A 22,685-nucleotide genomic window follows, 5' to 3' on the forward strand; every position below is an offset into this window, starting at 1 on the left:
CCCGAACAGGAGGTTACATCATCGTCAAGGGCTTTAAATAGTGGTAGGAGAGAGGGCATGTTTCATAGTTTACAACCAATGTCTCTTCACAGGGGCGGGCCACTGAGTGAGCAGAGCTTTACCCTTATGAAAACCCAATTCTCTCATATGGAAGCTAAAATTCCATTTAATCTTTTCACAAATAGTTTCATATTTAAACATTTAAATTGCACAACAATTCCATATTTAAACATTTAAATTGCACAACAATTTCATGTGAATCTGAGAACTATAATGTGTAGACTTTCCAGGATACAGTTTATGCCATCCTATCATTAATAAGAATGTCTCAGATGACAACCGAACTGACATCATATTCATTAAGTACCAACTTAAATTTTCAAATAGTTGGATTACCGAAATATGCTTCCAATCTCACCACCTTCGATGTTCCCCGACTCTCTATGTTTAACAAAGGCTTTTTAAGAGTCCTTCAGTAGAGTCAAGAGAGGAAAGGGAGAAAGGTGTTTATGGGGGTTCGTAAACCTTACCCACAGTCCAACGTCATTACAGACTCATTCTAAAATTGATTTTTTTTAAAAGTTCTCATCAATCTTCCCATAATGACAAAGTGAACACTGGTTTTGGAAATGTTTGCAAATGTATTACAAATTTAAAAAAACAGAAATACCTTATTTACTCAAAATTGGGGCTCAGGTGCATGCTGTTTCCATTGATCATCCTTGAGTTTCATCAACTTGATTGGAGTCCACCTGTAGTAAATTCAAATGATAAGACATGATTTGGAAAATGGAACACAACTGTCTATTTAAGGTCCCACAGTTGACAAGTCAGAGCAAAAACCAAGCCGTGAGGTCGAAGAAACTGACCGTAGAACTCAGAGACAGGATGGTGTCGAGGTATGTGGTATGTTGGACATTTTTTAATACATTCGCAGAAATGTAAAAAAAAAAGTATGTTTTTGTTTTGTCATTATGGGGTATTGTGTGTATATTGATGATGCAAAACCCCCCAGATTGAATCCATTTTAGAATAAGGCTGTAACGTAACAAAATGTGGAAAACGTTGAGGGGTCTGAATACTTTCCGAATGCACCGAATATTGAATCGGATCTCTAGATCTTCCAGAGAGTGTCACCATACTACCAACAGCCTTGAAGTCTCTGAAGTGAGAATGGGGAAATGGGGGGGGGGGGACCATACCGTACATCCTTGCCCTGTTCAGAATCCTGCTTGTTCCTGCCTTAGCTTGGGGTCAATGGCTGACTCCGTAAATTTTCGGTGATGCAGATTTTAAAGAAAATAGTTGATTCAGAAATGGTTGATAGCATTATCTTCAAACTGAGCTTCACTTTCCAGGTTTTATGTTGAACATTTTGTAATGAACAACAGACATAATATTTGATTGTTTACATGGTCAGAAAGAGCAATTGAATTGGATTTCTTTGCCATGGTTTAGCCACGTTCTCCACTGTATAATAATGTGAACTGTTGACGAGGTTGTTCTTGGCACCACTGTAATCATTGACCGTTAGAACACAGGTGTAGATCTATCTGTTTTATCGGGTTTGGTTCAGCAGATATGAAGGAAAATAAATTGTCTGGCGAGAAAAATTATTTGCCACCGTGGCCACCAAAATGTGTTTTAGCGAATGGCATCCTTTCTGAAAATGTCCAGGACCATAAACTATACAAGCGTACCAAGTTTCAACTTCTATGAAAATGTGAACATATTTTCCACATTTTGCTTGAACTACTTTCAACGCCCCCCCAAAAAAAATGTAACCCTGCCACAGTCCGACCTCATGTCCATTATACAAATGTCCTGGTATTCCAAGAGAGGGATAAATTCAGGTATGGTGGATAAACAGGAGAACGGAATATCTGTGTGAGTGTGGAGTGGGACTCAATTTTACAACACATGAAGTAATACACTCTTAGGAAAAAGGTTTTTCCGAAAAGGTTCTTCAGCTGTCCCCATAAGAGAACCCCTTTTTGTTCCAGGTAGAACTCTTTTGGGTTCCATGTAGATTTGTTTTTGTGGACAGGGTTCTACATGGAACCCAAAAAGGTTTTACTTGTAACCAAAAACAGGTTCTTCAAAAAGGTTCTCCTATGGAGACAGCCCAAAGAAACCATTTTAGGTTCTAGATAGCACCTTTGTTTTTCTAAGGGCGTAATTAATTAAAATACTTTGTGACTGAGGGTTGACTGCGGAACCTATTCAAAACTAACACAATCCTACTTCAGGGATCGATCAAAACACATTTAATGTTTTGCAGCAGGAAAGCAGGTCGTACGATGCATTTGGAATCCTTTTAGTATCATGCTGTGAACATTGTTTGGTTGACTTAACAAACCACAACAATACATATTCCAGCAGGAGAAGACCCTACTGCAGTTTTTGATTGAATCGGGACCTGCTACAGTATGCCATTAAAACAGTAGAAGTGCCATTCAAACTGGAAGTTCCACCCATTTCTCTTATTTTCAAGGTTATGGAGCATCTCTCCATGTCTCCAGTGGCCTGAGGACATCATGTAAAGTTGGGCCTTTTCATCATAACTTCTAATTCAGTTGACAGTCTGAAAACGGGCAGACAGATGAATATGTGACATGATGAGTAAGGGACAGGACGATGACACACACACACACACACACACACACACACACACACACACACACACATACACATACACATACACACACACACACACACACACACACACACACACACACACACACACACACACACACACACACACACACACACACACACACACACACACACGTCCTCTTCAACTCTTTACTCAGGAATGATGATCGTACAGTCAACAAAGAAGGCAGATGTAATTTCTGTGGTCGCTATGGTTGTTTGATATGACATAACGCCACAGTTGCTTATCCCTACATCTGTTCTCGTCTTGTCCATTGACACATGTGTCCAGCTGAAATAGATTATATTCATTTTTCTCTTGTTGGCACTTGTTAGTTAACAGGACTATAAGCAGCAAAAAAAGACATAGAAAATGGAAAGTTGTGTATTTGTTTTAAGCTGTGGTTTTAGTCAACTGACTGAACATAGATGTAATGCCCGGGATGTCGTGGGGAAGAAGTCAGGCGCAGGAAGCAGAGAGTTCAGTGTAGCGTTTACTTTTAATACACCACAACGGTGAACAGACGACAAACCAAAACAAATGCCCCATACACGGGGGGACTTAAACAGTCCAGCAAAAACCCAACCACGGGGGGACTTAAACAGTCCAGCAAAAATCCAACCACGGGGGGACTTAAACAGTCCAGCAAAAACCCAACCACGGGGGGACTTAAACAGTCCAGCAAAAACCCAACCACAGGGGGACGTAAACAGTCCAGCAAAAACCCAACCACGGGGGACTTAAACAGTCCAGCAAAAACCCAACCACGGGGGACTTGAACAGTCCAGCAAAAACCCAAACACAGGGGACTTAAACAGTCCAGCAAAAACCCAAACACAGGGGGACGTAAACAGTCCAGCAAAAACCCAACCACAGGGGGACTTGAACAGTCCAGCAAAAACCCAAACACACGGACAACCGTGACCTACAGCCGTGTACACACCTGCATCGAAATAATCCCGCCCAACCAGCAGGCGGGGCCGGCTGGTAAATAAAGCTCAACCAATCAGCCTAAACTAAACACAGGTGAAACCAATAAACAGAAAAGTGGGGGAAAAGGGATCAGTGGCAGCTAGTAGGCCGGTGACGACGACCGCCGAGCGCCACCCCAACAGGAAGGGGAGCCACCTTCGGCAGGAGTCGTGACAACAGCTGTTATTAGATCAGGATTATTATTATATTATTATTATATTATTATTATATTATTATATTATTATTATATTATTATTATATTATTATATTATTATATTATTATATTATTATATTATTATTATATTATTATATTATTATTATATTATTATTATATTATTATTATATTATTATTATATTATTATATTATTATTATATTATTATTATATTATTATATTATTATAATATTATTATATTATTATATTATTATTATATTATTATATTATTATATTATTATTATATTATTATATTATTATATTATTATTATATTATTATATTATTATATTATTATATTATTATTATATTATTATATTATTATTATATTATTATTATATTATTATAATATTATTATTATATTATTATATTATTATATTATTATATTATTATTATATTATTATATTATTATTATATTATTATTATATTATTATTATATTATTATATTATTATATTATTATTATATTATTATATTATTATTATATTATTATTATATTATTATTATATTATTATATTATTATATTATTATATTATTATTATATTATTATTATATTATTATATTATTATATTATTATATTATTATTATATTATTATATTATTATTATATTATTATTATATTATTATTATATTATTATATTATTATATTATTATTATATTATTATTATATTATTATAATATTATTATATTATTATTATATTATTATAATATTATTATTATATTATTATATTATTATTATATTATTATATTATTATAATATTATTATTATATTATTATATTATTATTATATTATTATATTATTATTATATTATTATTATATTATTATATTATTATTATATTATTATTATATTATTATTATGAGATGACGTTACGCTATTCCAGGAGATTAGTACCTGATGACGATCAAGGTTTACCACGGATTCTAACTGTATCACAACACTTTATACCTGACAGCTTTAGTGAAGAGTGTAAGTGACAGTGACTGAGTCCATACCCTTATCGGCTGTTGAAGGGAGAAATTATCAGCTCAGGTATTTCAATGTATCATAATGCTTTAGTACATTTACATGTTAGTCATTGAGCAGTTGCTCTTATCCAGAGAGGCTTACAGTTTGTTAGTTTTCATCTTAAGATAGCCAGGTTGGATATCGCAGTCATACTGTGAGGACAGATGCTGGGAGACGAGAAGCAAGTACAGGGAGTGAATATTTAATTAATATCGGACATGAAACAAAACACGGACAGCGTCTGGACAAAACAACATTAATGCTGACACGGGGATGAAACTGAGGAACAGACAGATATAAGGGAGGCATTCAATAAATAATGGAGTCCAGGTGAGTCTAATGAGGTGGTGATGCGCATAACGATGGTGACAGGTGTGCACCAGAGAGGAGGAGTGGGAGCTGCTGCGACACATACTAAGTACAATCTCCCTTAATAAATCAGCAAAGTCCGAGCTGGTAGGAGGAGAACAGTCAGAGCTGGTAGGAGGAGAACAGTCAGAGCTGGTAGGAGGAGAACAGTCAGAGCTGGTAGGAGGAGAACAGTCAGAGCTGGTAGGAGGAGAACAGTCCAAGCTGGTAGGAGGAGAACAGTCAGAGCTGGTAGGAGGAGAAAAGTCCAAGCTGGTAGGAGGAGAACAGTCAGAGCTGGTAGGAGGAGAAAAGTCCAAGCTGGTAGGAGGAGAACAGTCAGAGCTGGTAGGAGGAGAAAAGTCCAAGCTGGTAGGAGGAGAACAGTCAGAGCTGGTAGGAGGAGAAAAGTCCAAGCTGGTAGGAGGAGAACAGTCAGAGCTGATGGGAGGAGAACAGTCAGAGCTGGTAGGAGGAGAACAGTCAGAGCTGGTAGGAGGAGAACAGTCAGAGTTAGTAGAAGGAGAAAAGCCAAGTGTTGGTGTTAGTTCACTAAAGTCAAGTAATTATCCCAAATGAAACACTGGGAGCTCGGTCCAGGGGCATTGATTCAAACCTGTCTGTCTTCATTCCCTGCTACCTCAGAACAGTTCCTGTCCAATCTATAATAACCAGGTCTATACAACAGTAACACGACGTTGATGGATAGATGTAAGAATTAGTCCCTGTGTGTGGGTGTGTCTGTGTCTATATGTGTGTGAATATTACTGTATGTGTGTGGGTGTGTCTGTGTCTATATGTGTGTGAATATTACTGTATGTGTGTGGGTGTGTTTGAGTCTTTGGTTGTATCTCTGTGTCTATGTGTGTCTGTGTCTAAGCTGAATAAGATAAATCTGAAAACTCTTGAGGCAAATAGGAGATATGAGTTGATTAAGTGAAGACATTTTCAAATGAGTAAATTATCCCGGCAATAGAAAGAACTGTGATATAAATGTGGATTCACCATTTAATTTACCCGGCATTGTCCCCGTTAACCTATCAGATGTTATCTTGTCTGAGGGCGGCTGACACAATGATATTTCTGTCTGTTTCCATCTCCAGACATTATCCACTGTACAATACGTGTTATCTCTTTATGATGAGGACATGATTAACGCTGTATCAGTTTGTGCAATGTAGAACGTCGAGACTCATTCACTGTAGGCATCCCAAATGGCACCCTATTCCCTTCATGGTGCACTGCCTTTGACCCGGGTCTGTTGTTGTACTATATTGGGAATAGGGTGCCATTTGGGACACAGATAATGTCTGACAATCAGCTGTTAAACAAGACGTCCTCTGTTGCTGTTCTATTTTCACTCTGTTCTATTTTCACTCTGTCCATTTTCACTCTGTCCATTTTCACTCTGTCCATGAGATAAGTGAGAAGAAAAGCAACGTTTATGAACTAAAGTCCATGATTTAGGTATTCAGGACATGAACTCAGCTGCACAACTTTGGTTTAGCTAACATTTTTAGAAAGATAGGCAGAGAGAGAGAGAGAGAGGGAGAGGGCATATCACCATAACTACCTCTCTGCTATGATGCCCTCTAAGGGCATTTCACCATAACTACCTCTCTGATATGATGCCCTCTAAGGGCATATCACCATATCTACCTCTCTGTTAAGATGCTCTCTATGGGCATGTCACCATAACTACCTCTCTGATATGATGCCCTCTAAGGGCATGTCACCATAACTACCTCTCTGTTATGATGCCCTCTAAGGGCATGTCATGGCTTCCTCTGTCTGGTGTCTGTGTTCTTTTTCCCATCTTAATCATTTATTTTTATTGGCCAGTCTGAGATACGGCTCTACCTAGAAGGCCAGCATCCCGGAGTCGCCTCTTCACTGTTAACGTTGAGACTGGTGTTTTGCGGGTACTATTTAATGAAGCTGCCAGTTGAGGACTTGTGAGGCGTCTGTTTCTCAATCTAGACACGCTAACGTACTTGTCTTTTTGTTCAGTTATGCCTCCCACTCCTTTTTTTATTCTGGTTAGAGCCAGTTTGCGCTGTTCTGTGAAGGGAGTAGTACACAGCGTTGTACGAGAGCTTCAGTTTCTTGGCAATTTCTCACATGGAATAGCTTTCATTTCTCAGAACAAGAAAAGACTGATGAGTTTCTTGCCATTCTGAGCCTGTAATTGAACCCACAAATGCTGATGCTCCAGATACTCAACTAGTCTGAAGAAGGTCAGTTTTATTGCTTCTTTAATCAGAACAACATTTTTCAGCTGCGCTAACATAACTGCAAAAAGGTTTTCTAATGATCAATTAACTTTTTAAAATGATAAACTTGGATTAGCTAACACAACGTGCCATTGGAACACAAGAGTGATGGTTGCTGATAATTTTTATTTATTTTTTATTTAACCATTATTTAACCAGGTAGGCAAGTTGAGAACAAGTTCTCATTTACAATTTCGACCTGGCCAAGATAAAGCAAAGCAGTTCGACACATACAACGACACAGAGTTACACATGGAGTAAAACAAACATACAGTCAATAATACAGTATAAACACGTCTATATACGATGTGAGCAAATGAGGTGAGATAAGGGAGGTAAAGGCAAAAAAAGGCCATGGTGGCAAAGTAAATACAATATAGCAAGTAAAACACTGGAATGATAGATTTTCAATGGAAGAATGTGGAAAGTAGAAATAAAAATAATGGGGTGCAAAGGAGCAAAATAAATAAATAAATTAAATACAGTAGGGAAAGAGGTAGTTGTTTGGGTTAAATTATAGGTGGTCTATGTACAGGTGCAGTAATCTGTGAGCTGCTCTGACAGTTGGTGCTTAAAGCTAGTGAGGGAGATAAGTGTTTCCAGTTTCAGAGATTTTTGTAGTTCCTTCCAGTCATTGGCAGCAGAGAACTGGAAGGAGAGGCGGCCAAAGAAAGAATTGGTTTTGGGGGTGACTAGAGAGATATACCTGCTGGAGCGTGTGCTACAGGTGGGAGATGCTATGGTGACCCGCGAGCTGAGATAAGGGGGGACTTTACCTAGCAGGGTCTTGTAGATGACATGGAGCCAGTGGGTTTGGCGACGAGTATGAAGCGAGGGCCAGCCAACGAGAGCGTACAGGTCGCAACGGTGGGTAGTATATGGGGCTTTGGTGACAAAACGGATGGCACTGTGATAGACTGCATCCAATTTGTTGAGTAGGGTATTGGAGGCTATTTTGTAAATGACATCGCCAAAGTCGAGGATTGCTAGGATGGTCAGTTTTACAAGGGTATGTTTGGCAGCATGAGTGAAGGATAATTTGTTATGAAATAGGAAGCCAATTCTTGATTTAACTTTGGATTGGAGATGTTTGATATGGGTCTGGAAGGAGAGTTTACAGTCTAACCAGAGACCTAAGCATTTGTAGTTGTCCACGTATTCTAAGTCAGAGCAGTCCAGAGTAGTGATGTTGGACAGGCGGGTAGGTGCAGGTAGCGATTGGTTGAAGAGCATGCATTTAGTTTTACTTGTATTTAAGAGCCATTGGAGGCCACGGAAGGAGAGTTGTATGGCATTGAAGCTTGCCTGGAGGGTTGTTAACACAGTGTCCAAAGAAGGGCCAAAAGTATACAGAATGGCGTCGTCTGCGTAGAGGTGGATCAGAGACTCACCAGCAGCAAGAGCGACATCATTGATGTATACAGAAAAGAGAGTCGGTCCAAGAATTGAACCCTGTGGCACCCCCATAGAGACTGCCAGAGGTCCGGACAGCAGACCCTCCGATTTGACACACTGAACTCTATCAGAGAAGTAGTTGGTGAACCAGGCGAGGCAATCATTTGAGAAACCAAGGCTGTCGAGTCTGCCGATGAGGATGTGGTGATTGACAGAGTCGAAAGCCTTGGCCAGATCAATGAATACGGCTGCACAGTAATGTTTCTTATCGATAGCGGTTAAGATATTGTTTAGGACCCTGAGCGTGGCTGAGGTGCACCCATGACCAGCTCTGAAACCAGATTGCATAGCAGAGAAGGTATGGTGAGATTTAAATTGGTCGGTAATCTGTTTGTTGACTTGGCTTTCGAAGACCTTAGAAAGGCACGGTAGGATAGATATAGGTCTGTAGCAGTTTGGGTCAAGTGTCCCCACCTTTGAAGAGGGGGATGACCGCAGCTGCTTTCCAATCTTTGGGAATCTCAGACGACACGAAAGAGAGGTTGAACAGGCTAGTAATAGGGGTGGCAACAATTTCGGCAGATCATTTTAGAAAGAAAGGGTCCAGATTGTCTAGCCCGGCTGATTTGTAGGGGTCCAGATTTTGCAGCTCTTTCAGAACATCAGCTGAACGGATTTGGGAGAAGGAGAAATGGGGAAGGCCTGGGCGAGTTGCTGTGGGGGGTGCAGTGCTGTTGACCGGGGTAGGAGTAGCCAGGTGGAAAGCATGGCCAGCCGTAGAAAAATGCGTATTGAAATTCTCAATTATGTTGGATTTATCAGTGGTGACAGTGTTTCCTATCTTCAGTGCAGTGGGCAGCTGGGAGGAGGTGTTCTTATTCTCCATGGACTTTACAGTGTCCCAGAACTTTGAGTTAGTGTTGCAGGAAGCAAATTTCTGCTTGAATAAGCTAGCCTTGGCTTTTCTAACTGCCTGTGTATAATGGTTTCTAGCTTCCCTGAACAGCTGCATATCACGGGGGCTGTTCGATGCTAATGCAGAACGCCATAGGATGTTTTTGTGTTGGTTAAGGGCAGTCAGGTCTGGGGAAAACCAAGGGCTATATCTGTTCCTGGTTCTAAATTTCTTGAATGGGACATGTTTGTTTAAGATGGTTAGGAAGACATTTAAAAAAATATCCAGGCATCCTCTACTGACGGGATGAGATCAATATCCTTCCAGGATACCCCGGCCAGGTCGATTAGAAAGGCCTGCTCGCTGAAGTGTTTCAGGGAGCGTTTGACAGTGATGAGCGGAGGTTGTTTGACCACTGACCTATTACGGATGCAGGCAATGAGGCAGTGATCGCTGAGATCTTGGTTGAAGACAGCAGAGGTGTGTAATCAGCGCCTGTACGCCTACGTAGATATTCTATTTAAAAAAAATTACAACATTAATAACAGTGTCTACATTGTATTTCTGATCAATTTGATCTTATTTTAATGGACACAAATTTTGCTTTTCTTTCAAAAACTAATTTCTAATTGACCCCAAACTTTTGAACGGTAGTGTACATATATTCTTATTTTACATATTTTTTTGTTCCCATTTTCAAACAGTACATTAATATTTATCCAAAGGGCTATACATTTGGATGAGTGTTTTTTCTTGCTTTGTGTCACTGCCAAAATACAATTAAACCATCTAGTGTTCAGTGAAATAATGTCAAATACAGGAGGCCTAGTCAAATAATTAACATCCAATCACATTAACCGTTACGCTCTCACGGGGAACCTTCTCTCTTGCGCAGACATTTAGAAAGGAAACATGACAATTTGAAAAATTAGCCACGGGAGTTTTTGGATCGAGAATATAGACGACTTTCAAGTAGTAGGACATTTATAAAACCAACAGATACCATTAATAAGAAGGTTCTAGAAGCGTCTTATATGGTGAGCTACCGAGGGGCTGGGACTTGCAAGTCCCATACTATTGTGGAGGAGTGGCTAGGACAGACAAGTCCCATACTATTGTGGAGGAGTGGCTCGGACAGACAAGTCCCATACTATTGTGGAGGAGTGGCTAGGACAGACAAGCCCCATACTATTGTGGAGGACTGGCTAGGACAGACAAGTCCCATACTATTGTGGAGGAGTGGCTAGGACAGACAAGTCCCATACTATTGTAGAGGAGTGGCTAGGACAGACAAGCCCCATACTATTGTAGAGGACTGGCTAGGACAGACAAGCCCCATACTATTGTGGAGGACTGGCTAGGACAGACAAGCCCCATACTATTGTAGAGGAGTGGCTAGGACAGACAAGCCCCATACTATTGTAGAGGAGTGGCTAGGACAGACAAGCCCCATACTATTGTAGAGGACTGGCTAGGACAGACAAGCCCCATACTATTGTAGAGGAGTGGCTAGGACAGACAAGCCCCGTACTATTGTAGAGGAGTGGCAAGGACAGACAAGCCCCATACTATTGTAGAGGAGTGGCTAGGACAGACAAGCCCCATACTATTGTAGAGGACTGGCTAGGACAGACAAACCCCATACTATTGTGGAGGACTGGCTAGGACAGACAAGCCCCATACTATTGTAGAGGACTGGCTAGGACAGACAAGCCCCATACTATTGTAGAGGAGTGGCTAGGACAGACAAGCCCCATACTATTGTAGAGGAGTGGCTAGGAAAGACAAGCCCCATACTATTGTAGAGGACTGGCTAGGACAGACAAGCCCCATACTATTGTGGAGGACTGGCTAGGACAGACAAGCCCCATACTATTGTAGAGGAGTGGCTAGGACAGACAAGCCCCATACTATTGTGGAGGAGTGGCTAGGACAGACAAGCACCATACTATTGTGGAGGACTGGCTAGGACAGACAAGCCCCATACTATTGTAGAGGAGTGGCTAGGACAGACAAGCCCCATACTATTGTGGAGGAGTGGCTAGGACAGACAAGTCCCATACTATTGTGGAGGACTGGCTAGGACAGACAAGCCCCATACTATTGTAGAGGAGTGGCTAGGACAGACAAGCCCCATACTATTGTAGAGGAGTGGCTAGGACAGACAAGCCCCATACTATTGTGGAGGACTGGCTAGGACAGACAAGCCCCATACTATTGTGGAGGAGTGGCTAGGACAGACAAGCCCCATACTATTGTGGAGGAGTGGCTAGGACAGACTAGCCCCATACTATTGTGGAGGACTGGCTAGGACAGACAAGCCCCATACTATTGTGGAGGACTGGCTAGGACAGACAAGCCCCATACTATTGTGGAGGAGTGGCTAGGACAGACTAGCCCCATACTATTGTGGAGGACTGGCTAGGACAGACAAGCCCCATACTATTGTGGAGGACTGGCTAGGACAGACAAGCCCCATACTATTGTGTAGGACTGGCTTGGACAGACAAGCCCCATACTATTGTGGAGGAGTGGCTAGGACAGACAAGCCCCATACTATTGTGGAGGAGTGGCTAGGACAGACAAGCCCCATACTATTGTAGAGGAGTGGCTAGGACAGACAAGCCCCATACTATTGTGGAGGAGTGGCTAGGACAGACAAGCCCCATACTATTGTGGAAGAGTGGCTGGGACAGACAAGCCCCATACTATTGTGGAGGAGTGGCTAGGACAGACAAGCCCCATACTATTGTGGAGGAGTGGCTAGGACAGACAAGCCCCATACTATTGTAGAGGAGTGGCTAGGACAGACAAGCCCCATACTATTGTGGAGGAGTGGCTAGGACAGACAAGCCCCATACTATTGTGGAAGAGTGGCTGGGACAGACAAGCCCCATACTATTGTGGAGGACTGGCTAGGACAGACAAGCCCCATACTATTGTGGAGGAGTTGCTAGGACAGACAAGCCCCATACTATTGTAGAGGACTGGCTAGGACAGACAAGCCCCATACTATTGTAGAGGACTGGCTAGGACAGACAAGCCCCATACTATTGTGGAGGAGTGGATAGGACAGACAAGCCCCATACTATTGTAGAGGACTGGCTAGGACAGACAAGCCCCATACTATTGTGGAAGACTTCATTCTTCCTGCTGCCGCGGATATGGCTGGGACAATGTCAGGTATTTAGTAAATAAATAATGAAACCCAATTTTGTATTGCTGATTCAACTTGTTTGCCAGGGTTCGTGAAGATAACCAAGAATTTACAACTTTCAGATGAGACTGAATTAAGATGAGGATTGATATTGACTGCTATTGATGCAAAATATTACCAGGTCTTTATTCAGATGATAAGAGCTCTATAAATATTATTTTGTGTTGCCCGACTCTCTCGTTAATTACATTTACATGATTAGCTCAATCAGGTATTATTAATTACAGAGAAAGCATTTTATAGAATAGCATGTCATATCACTTCATCCGGCATAGACAAAGACACGTGGTGTGTGTGTGTGGTGTGTGTAGTGTGTGTGTAGTGTGTGTGTGTGTGTAGTGTGTGTGTAGTGTGGTGTGTGTGTAGTGTGTGTGTGTGGTAGGTGTAGTGTGTGTGGTGTGTGTAGTGTGTGTGTGTGTAGTGTGTAGTGTGTAGTGTGTAGTGTGTGTGTGTGTAGTGTGTGTGGTGTGTGTAGTGTGTGTGTGTGGTGTGCATAGTGTGTGTAGTGTGCCCCACAGTTTAGACTCCTTATGCAACATTCATATAGACAGATATTTGAGTCTGAATCCCACATGACCACGATACTGAGACTCATTAGGCCGAAATGGCACCCTTTTCCCTACTTAGTGCACTACTTTACACCAGGTCACATAGGGCTCCAGTCAACAGTAGTGCAGTATATAGGGGACACAGGACCATTTGGGACACATCCAATACAGTACATGACTAAAAGTATGTCGACACCCACTCATTTCAAAATCATAGGCATTAATATGGAGTTGGTCCCTCCTTTGCTGCTATAACAGCCTCCACTCTTCTGGGAAGGCTTTCCACTCGATGTTGGAACATTGCTGCTATAACAGCCTCCACTCTTCTGGGAAGGCTTTCCACTCGATGTTGGAACATTGCTGCTATAACAGCCTCCACTCTTCTGGGAAAGCTTTCCACTCGATGTTGGAACATTGCTGCTATAACAGCCTCCACTCTTCTGGGAAGGCTTTCCACTTGATGTTCGAACATTGCTGCTATAACAGCCTCCACTCTTCTGGGAAGGCTTTCCACTAGATGTTGGAACATTGCAGCTATAACAGCCTCCACTCTTCTGGGAAGGCTTTCCACTAGATGTTGGAACATTGCAGCTATAATAGCCTCCACTCTTCTGGGAAGGCTTTCCACTAGATGTTGGAACATTGCTGCGAGGAATTGCTTCCATTCAGCCTCAAGAGCATTAGTGAAGTCAGGCACTGATGTTGGACGATTAGGCCTGGCTCGCAGTCTGTGTTCTAATTCATTCCAAAGGTGTTTGATGGGGTTGAGGTCAGGCCTCTGTGCAGGCCAGTCAAGTTGTTCCATACCGATCTTGACAAACCAGTTCTGTATGGACCTCGCTTCTTGCAAGGGGGCATTGTCATGCTGAAACAGGAAAGGGCCTTCCCCAAACTGTTGCCACAAAGTTGAAAACACAATCATCTAGAATGTCATTGTATGCTGTAGCGTTAAGATTTCCCTTCACTGGAACTAAGGGGCCTGAACCATGAAAAACAGCCCCAGACCATTATTCCTCCTCCTCCAAACTTTAGGGTTGGCACTATGCATTTAAAAAATATATATATTTGAACTTTATTTGACTTAGGCAAGTCAGTTAAGAACAAATTCTTATTTTCAATGACGGCCTAGGAACAGTGGGTTAACTGCCTGTTCAGGGGCAGAACGACAGATTTTTGACCTTGTCAGCTCAGGGGTTTGAACTTGCAACCTTTCGGTTACTTGCCCAACGCTCCAACCACTAGGATACCTGCCGCCACCTGCATTGGGGCAGGCAGCGTTCTCCTGGCATCCGCCAAACCCAGATTTGTCCGTTGTTCTTCCAGATGGTGAAGTGTGATTCATCACTCCAGAGAATACATTTCCACTGCTCCGGAGTCCAACGGAAGCCATGGAAACCCATGGAAGCCATGGAAACCCATGGAAACCCATGGAAACCATGGAAACCCATGGAAACCCATGGAAGCCATGGAAACCCATTTCATGATGCTCCCGGCGAATAGTTGTGCTGATGCTGACTTGTTGGAAAGGTGGCGGAAAACCACGTTGAAAGTCACAGAGCTCTTCATTAATTAAGGCCATTCTACTGCCAATATGTTTCACCAGGGGAGATTGCATGGGCTGTGTGCTTGTGGCTAGAGCGTTGGACTCGTAACCGGAAGGTTGCAATTTCAAATTCCCGAGCCGACAAGGTACAAATCTGTCGTTCTGCCCCTGAACAGGCAGTTAACCCACTGTTCCTAGGCCGTCATTGAAAATAAGAATTTATTCTTAACTGACTTGCCTAGTAAAATAAGGGTTTAAAAAATACAAAAATGTTATACACCTGTCAGCAACGGGTGTGGCTGAAACAGAATCCACTAATTTGATTGGGTCGTCCACATGCTTTTTCACCACCCGGTGTGTCATTTACGGCTCTCGTTTGATCGTCATCATTTTATGCCTGAGTGCTGCAGAGCAGAGCCAGCAGAGAGGTAATTTCTGCTCTGTTACTGACAGACAACACCTGCTGGGAAGAAATCTGCGTCTCAAATGACACCCTATTCCTCATTGACTGCACTACTTTTGACCAAGGGCCCGTAAGGGAATAGGGTGTCATTAGGGACGCAGTCAGAGAGCCTGATGGCGCAGATCCTTAATAACTCTCTAGTGATGCCAAGGGGCTCCGGTCGACAAGCAACACGATACATAAGGGGATATGGTGTGAGGGACACAGTCACTAAACTGAAAAATATAATCTAACTCGGGTTATTAGCATAATGAGTCAGTTTGATAAGAGAAGAGACATGGCAAAGACAATCGGTCAACAGTAGTGCGCTGATCTACTAGGGAATAGTGTGTCATTTGACATGCGATCGTTGTATTCGACCTTATTCTGGAGCGTCACAGTGATCGCGGCGGCTGAGTTAGCTTGCAATTTACGGCAGCTTTCGCGTGACGCTAACGCATGCTTACGCTGTCACAACGTTTGGATGAAGATGAGGCAGTTTTTACAACAGCAATGTTTTGAACACCCAATCTCTACGTCGATCTGAATGTACCTGTGGAGCCCATCTTGCCCTTTGTGCTGTGGACTTTGCCCAATAATGTTAGTACCATGTTTTGTTGCTATGTGCCATATGTTGTTGTTATGTGCCATGTTTTGTTGCTATGTGCCATGTTTTGTTGTTATGTGCCATTGTTTGTTGTTATGTTACATGATGGCGTGTGCCATGTTTTGTTGTTATGTACCACGCTGTTATGTACCTTGTTGGTATGTACCATGTTGTTTTGTACCATTAGGTTATATACTGTGTTCTGTTGGTATGTAACATGTTGTTATATGCCAGTATTTGTATGCACCATGTTCTGTTGGTATGTGCCATTTTTTATGCGCGGTGTCTTTGTTATGACCATGTTGTTATGTATCATGGTGTTATGTATCATGTTGTTATGTATCATGTTATGTACCCTGTTGTTATGTAACATGTTGGTATGTATCATGTTGTTATGTACCATGTTGTTATGTATCATGGTGTTATGTATCATGTTGGTATGTATCATGTTGGTATGTATCATGTTGTTATGTAACATGTTGTTATGTATCATGGTGTTATGTACCCTGTTGTTATGTATCATGTTGGTATGTATCATGTTGTTATGTAACATGTTGTTATGTATCATGGTGTTATGTACCCTGTTGTTATGTACCATGTTGGTATGTATCATGTTGTTATGTAACATGTTGTTATGTATCATGGTGTTATGTACCCTGTTGTTATGTACCATGTTGTTATGTATCATGGTGTTATGTATCATGGTGTTATGTATCATGTTGGTATGTAACATGTTGTTATGTACCCTGTTGTTATGTAACATGTTATGTATCATGGTGTTATGTACCCTGTTGTTATGTACCATGTTGTTATGTATCATGGTGTTATGTATCATGGTGTTATGTATCATGTTGTTATGTAACATGTTGTTATGTATCATGGTGTTATGTACCATGTTGTTATGTAACATGGTATGTATCATGGTGTTATGTACCATGTTGTTATGTACCATGTTGTTCTGTACCCCGATGTTATGTGGCATGTTGTTACGTATCATGTTGTTATGTACCATGTTGGTGTGTGGTATGTTTTTATGTACCATATTGTTATGTGTCCTGACGTTATGTACCATGCTTTATGTACCCGGCCGTTACGTTGTTGTGTACCATGTTGATATGTACCATTGTGTTATGTACCATGTTGGTATGTGTTATGGTGTTATGTGCCATGTCACTATGTGTTATGCTGTTATGTACCATGGTGTTATGTACCATGTTGTGATGTGCCATGCTGTTATGTACCCTGTTGTTATGTGTTATGCTGTTATGTACCATGCTGTTATGTACAGTACTTTGTTGTTATGTTTGTTATGTTGTGTTACTACCATGCTGTGTTGTCATGTGTTGCTGCCATGCTATGTTGTCTTAGGTCTCGCTGTATGTAGTGTTGTGTTGTCTCTCTTGTCGTGATGTGTATTTTGTCATATATATATAAATATATATATATATATTTTTTTTAAATAATCCTGGGCCCCCGTCCACGCAGGAGGCCATTTGCCTTTTGGTAGGCCGTCATTAGGTAGGTATTTGGTAGGCGTTACCCCCAAACATAAGGATATTTTACAAACCTTATTCACCCGGATAAACACTACAGAAATACATGTGATGCTAACCTTTCACCTTACTCACCTGGAGTAAGTAGCAACACATCTGCCACACTGATCCTCAACACTGGAGCTCCCCAGGGGTGCGTGCTCAGTCCCTTCCTGTAATCCCAGTTCACCCACGAATACACGGCCAGGCACGACTCCAACACCGTCATTAAGTTGCAGATGACACAACTGCAATATTGTAATTATTTGCCTACCTCCTCATGCCTTTTGCACACATTGTATATAGACTCCCCTTTTTTTTCTACTGTGTTATTGACTTGTTAATTGTTTACTCCATGTGTAACTCTGTGTTGTCTGTTCACACTGCTATGCTTTATCTTGGCCAGGTCGCAGTTGTAAATGAGAACTTGTTCTCAACTAGCCTACCTGGCTAAATAAAGGTGAAATAAAAAATAAAACAAAATAAAAAAACAGCGGTAGGCCTGGTCACCGACAACGCCGAGACAGCCTATAGGGAGGAGATCAGAGACCTGGCCGTGTGGTGCCAGGACAACAGCCTCTCCCTCAACGTGATCAAGACAAAGGAGATGATTGTGGACCACAGGAAAAGGAGGACCGAGCACACCCCTATTCTCATCGATGGGGCTGTAGTGGAGCAGGTTGAGAGCTTCAAGTTCCTTGGAGTCCACATCACCGACATCTAACATGTTCCAAGCACACCAAGATAGTCGTGAAGAGTGCATGTATGAAAAGATTTGGCTTGGGTCCTCAGATCCTAAAAAGGTTCTACAGCTGTACCATCGAGAGCATCCTGACTGGTTGCATCACCGCCTGGGATGGCAACTGCTCGGCCTCCAACAACAAGGCACTACAAAGGGTAATACGAACGACCAAGTACATCACTGGGGCCAAGCGTCCTGCCATCCAGGACCTTTATACCAGGCGGTGTCAGAGCAAGGCCCTAAAAATTGTCAAAGACTCCAGCCACCCTAATCATAGACTGTTCTCTCTGCTACCTCACGTTAAGCGGTACCGGAGCACCAAGTCTAGGACCAAGAGGCTCCTGAACAGCTTCTACCCCCCCAAGCCATTAGACTCCTGAACATCTAATCAAATGGCTACCCAGACTATTTGTACCCCCCCCCCCACTCCTATTTTACGCCGCTGCTACTCTCTTATTACCTTATGCATAGTCACTTTAATAACTCTACAGACATATCAACTCAACTGACCGGTGCCCCTCCACATTGACTCTGTACCGGTACCCCCTGTATATAGCCTCCACATTGACTCTGTACCGGTACCCCCTGTATATAGCCTCCACATTGACTCTGTACCGGTACCCCCTTTATATAGTCTCCACATTGACTCTGTACCGTAATACCCTGTATATAGCCTCCACATTGACTCTGTACCGGTACCCCCTTTATATAGCCTCCACATTGACTCTGTACCGGTACCCCTGTATATAGCCTCCACATTGACTCTGTACCGGTACCCCCTGTATATAGCCTCCACATTGACTCTGTACCGGTACCCCCTGTATATAGCCTCCACATTGACTCTGTACCGGTACCCCCTTTATATAGCCTCCACATTGACTCTGTACCGGTACCCCTGTATATAGCCTCCACATTGACTCTGTACCGGTACCCCTGTATATAGCCTCCACATTGACTCTGTACCGGTACCCCCTGTATATAGCCTCCACATTGACTCTGTACCGGTACCCCCTTTATATAGCCTCCACATTGACTCTGTACCGGTACCCCCTTTATATAGCCTCCACATTGACTCTGTACCGGTACCCCTGTATATAGCCTCCACATTGACTCTGTACCGGTACCCCCTGTATATAGCCTCCGCATTGACTCTGTACCGGTACCCCCCTGTATTTATTCTCCACATTGACTCTGTACCGGTACCCCCCTGTATTTATTCTCCACATTGACTCTGTACCGGTACCCCCTGTATATAGCCTCCACATTGACTCTGTACAGGTACCCCCTGTATATAGCCTCCACATTGACTCTGTACCGGTACCCCCTATATATAGCCTCCACATTGACTCTGTACCGGTACCCCCCTGTATATAGTCTCCACATTGACTCTGTACCGGTACCCCTGTATATAGCCTCCACATTGACTCTGTACCGGTACCCCTGTATATAGCCTCCACATTGACTCTGTACCGTAATACCCTGTATATAGCCTCCACATTGACTCTGTACCGGTACCCCCTTTATATAGCCTCCACATTGACTCTGTACCGGTACCCCTGTATATAGCCTCCACATTGACTCTGTACCGGTACCCCCTGTATATAGCCTCCACATTGACTCTGTACAGGTACCCCCTGTATATAGCCTCCACATTGACTCTGTACCGGTACCCCCTATATATAGCCTCCACATTGACTCTGTACCGGTACCCCCCTGTATATAGTCTCCACATTGACTCTGTACCGGTACCCCCTGTATATAGCCTCCACATTGACTCTGTACCGGTACCCCATGTATATAGCCTCCACATTGACTCTGTACCGGTCCCCTCTGTATATAGCCTCCACATTGACTCTGTACCGTAATACCCTGTATATAGCCTCCACACTGACTCTGTACTGGTCCCCCCTGTATATAGCCTCCACATTGACACTGTACCGGTACCCTCCTCTATGTAGCCTCCACATTGACTCTGTACCGGTACCCCCTGTATATAGTCTCCACATTGACTCTGTACCAATACCCCTGTATATAGCCTCCACATTGACTCTGTACCGGTACCCCCTGTATATAGCCTCCACATTGACTCTGTACCGGTACCCCCTGTATATAGCCTCCACATTGACTCTGTACCGATACCCCTGTATATAGCCTCCACATTGACTCTGTACCGGTACCCCCTGTATATAGTCTCCACATTGACTCTGTACCAATACCCCTGTATATAGCCTCCACATTGACTCTGTACCGGTACCCCCTGTATATAGCCTCCACATTGACTCTGTATCGATACCCCTGTATATAGCCTCCACATTGACTCTGTACCGGTACCCCCTGTATATAGCCTCCACATTGACTCTGTACCGTAATACCCTGTATATAGCCTCCACATTGACTCTGTACCGGTACCCCCTGTAATAGCCTCCACATTGACTCTGTACCGATACCCCTGTATATAGCCTCCACATTGACTCTGTACTGGTACCCCCTGTATATAGCCTCCACATTGACTCTGTACCGATACCCCTGTATATAGCCTCCACATTGACTCTGTACCGGTACCCCCTGTATATAGTCTCCACATTGACTCTGTACCGTAATACCCTGTATATAGCCTCCACATTGACTCTGTACCGGTACCCCCTGTATATAGTCTCCACATTGACTCTGTACCGTAATACCCTGTATATAGCCTCCACATTGACTCTGTACTGGTACCCCCTGTATATAGCCTCCACATTGACTCTGTACCGATACCCCTGTATATAGTCTCCACATTGACTCTGTACCAATACCCCTGTATATAGCCTCCACATTGACTCTGTACCGGTACCCCCTGTATATAGCCTCCACATTGACTCTGTACCGGTACCCCCTGTATATAGCCTCCACATTGACTCTGTATCGATACCCCTGTATATAGCCTCCACATTGACTCTGTACCGGTACCCCCTGTATATAGCCTCCACATTGACTCTGTACCGTAATACCCTGTATATAGCCTCCACATTGACTCTGTACCGGTACCCCCTGTAATAGCCTCCACATTGACTCTGTACCGATACCCCTGTATATAGCCTCCACATTGACTCTGTACTGGTACCCCCTGTATATAGCCTCCACATTGACTCTGTACCGATACCCCTGTATATAGCCTCCACATTGACTCTGTACCGGTACCCCCTGTATATAGTCTCCACATTGACTCTGTACCGTAATACCCTGTATATAGCCTCCACATTGACTCTGTACCGGTACCCCCTGTATATAGTCTCCACATTGACTCTGTACCGTAATACCCTGTATATAGCCTCCACATTGACTCTGTACCGATACCCCTGTATATAGCCTCCACATTGGCTCTGTACCGATACCCCTGTATATAGCCTCCACATTGACTCTGTACCGGTACCCCCTGTATATAGTCTCCACATTGACTCTGTACCGTAATACCCTGTATATAGCCTCCACATTGACTCTGTACCGGTACCCCCTGTATATAGCCTCCACATTGACTCTGTACCGGTACCCCCTTTATATAGCCTCCACATTGACTCTGTACCGGTACCCCTGTATATAGCCTCCACATTGACTCTGTACCGGTACCCCTGTATATAGCCTCCACATTGACTCTGTACCGGTACCCCCTGTATATAGCCTCCACATTGACTCTGTACCGGTACCCCCTTTATATAGCCTCCACATTGACTCTGTACCGGTACCCCTTTATATAGCCTCCACATTGACTCTGTACCGGTACCCCTGTATATAGCCTCCACATTGACTCTGTACCGGTACCCCCTGTATATAGCCTCCGCATTGACTCTGTACCGGTACCCCCCTGTATTTATTCTCCACATTGACTCTGTACCGGTACCCCCCTGTATTTATTCTCCACATTGACTCTGTACCGGTACCCCCTGTATATAGCCTCCACATTGACTCTGTACAGGTACCCCCTGTATATAGCCTCCACATTGACTCTGTACCGGTACCCCCTGTATATAGCCTCCACATTGACTCTGTACAGGTACCCCCTGTATATAGCCTCCACATTGACTCTGTACCGGTACCCCCCTGTATATAGTCTCCACATTGACTCTGTACCGGTACCCCCTGAATATAGCCTCCACATTGACTCTGTACCGGTACCCCATGTATATAGCCTCCACATTGACTCTGTACCGGTCCCCTCTGTATATAGCCTCCACATTGACTCTGTACCGTAATACCCTGTATATAGCCTCCACACTGACTCTGTACTGGTCCCCCCTGTATATAGCCTCCACATTGACACTGTA

Source organism: Oncorhynchus masou, chromosome 32 (genome assembly GCF_036934945.1).
Source record: "Oncorhynchus masou masou isolate Uvic2021 chromosome 32, UVic_Omas_1.1, whole genome shotgun sequence".
Taxonomy (NCBI): domain Eukaryota; kingdom Metazoa; phylum Chordata; class Actinopteri; order Salmoniformes; family Salmonidae; genus Oncorhynchus; species Oncorhynchus masou.